We start from the raw sequence: 1,997 nt of genomic DNA, 5'->3' as shown, positions 1-1,997 counted from the left end.
CAGAATTGGTTTAACATCTCTCGTAGGCAGGTAGAAAGAATAAAACTCAGGTGAAAAGTCCTATACCATTTTGCTAGATTCGCAATAGTTACCGAGATTTTAATTAACAAAGATCCGCGAATAAGCGTGCATCGGGCTGTCTTACGCGCGTAGGACAGCCCGGCGCGCTTCACACAATTACATTTTAATATGTATATGTTATAGTATATGCTGTTATATTAGCTCCTCCCATACGTTTCTACGGGTAACACCGTGAGCGCGCGAAGCGCGACGGGCTGTCTTACGCGCGTAAGACAGCCCGATGCATGCTTATTCGCGGATCTTTGTTAATTAAAATCTCAGTAACTATTGCGAATCTAGTAAAATGGTATAGAACTTTTTGACTCAGTTTTACTCCTTCTACCTGCCTACGAGAGATGTTACACCAATTCTGGGACACCCTGTATACACGTACAATTTCCGCTCAACATCCTGGGAACGGATCGTAAGGCCTTATATATTTCTTGGTTTCATTTTAACGAGCCTTAAGTCATTATTAATTGGTTATCATTAATGTTTTCAATATCACATGCATAATTGTCTACAGTATTATGTGTTAGAGAATCATTTGATATGATAATAGGTATATTATTAAGATATTGCAATTCATTCAATTGCTTTTTTTGTTCATTAGATAATGACGTTCTTTGTAAATCTTCTTTGCGTACAGTGGTAGTAACATCTTGAGACTTTTTATATTCTTCCAGTAATCTTTGGAGAATAATAATAAATATTTCTCTTTCTTTTTGTGCTGCTTTTTTAGAGGATGTTTTCAGGTGATGCAATAAATCATCTCCTACAATCTTTGTAAATATTTCAAAAGAATGTGTAGCTGTCATAGGTGGATTATATTTAGCTAAAACCTTTTTGGTACCAAGACATTTTGAATAATCTACAGCATTTGGATCCCATGGATAGAGGCCACATGTTCTAAACCCATTTTTAATTGTACTCTTACTTGTAGAAAATGTATCAATTGCATCCTTTAACAATGGTGCCATTTTGTCCATTGTTAATGGTAATGTAGGATTCTTTTCTCTCCACTGCAAAACGCTTTTTTTTCACAAATGTTTCAATGGTTTAAATACTGCAACATCAGTAGGTTGAAGTACTTGTGTGCAATTAGGATACAGACATATAAGAATAATTTCCATCTCTGAACATAAATGACTAATTTGTAGTGTTGTATGACTACTGTGACCATCCACAAATAATATTACTGGAAACATGACTTTTTCTTTTATTAAATATGGGTAAAATATATTTTTTATGTAGTCATAAGATGTGTCTGCGTTCATCCAACCATTTGGTGTAACATCCAATACCCTAATCGTTAGGTACTGAATTTGCAATTGTGGATGGCAATCTTTTATAAGGATATATAACGGTAGGGGGAGTTATTATACCGGATGCACAAAATATAAACAATACATGAATATACGGACATGAAGAGCCATTCGCAGAATGTTGTGCGTGAATGTGCTTTTTTTTAAATATATATATATGTTTGCACATATATACTTCGAAATAATTTTTTTCCTCCATATAGGATGCTGGATTTGCATCACATATATATGAAGGACCCCGTATACCCCCCTAACTAATTTTAAAATATTGCGAAAAACTCCAAGTGGCCTAACAGAGAAGGCCCGGAAAGCCGGAGATTCCAGGTTCGACTCCTGGCTGAGGAGTTTTTTTCGCAATATTTTAAAATTATTAAATAATATATGTAGAAAGGGCCGATACGGAGTAAAATACTAGGTGTTGATGTATAAATGATAATCTTTATTTAAGTTTTTTATTTATTTAATTTATGTCAAGGTCAATAAAATCTTTAGTTAATGCCTCCCTAGCTTTCCGTAGTATTAACAAACTTGACATTTTTATTAAAGCAATTAAAGATCCCTTAAAGAAAGAACAAAATAAGAATTTAGTTTACTGCCTTGAGTGCACTTCTT

This window comes from Pseudomyrmex gracilis, unplaced genomic scaffold, assembly GCF_002006095.1.
Source record: "Pseudomyrmex gracilis isolate BER0280 unplaced genomic scaffold, ASM200609v1 scaffold_1598, whole genome shotgun sequence".
Taxonomy (NCBI): Eukaryota; Metazoa; Arthropoda; class Insecta; order Hymenoptera; family Formicidae; genus Pseudomyrmex; species Pseudomyrmex gracilis.
This window is presented reverse-complemented; position numbering follows the sequence as displayed.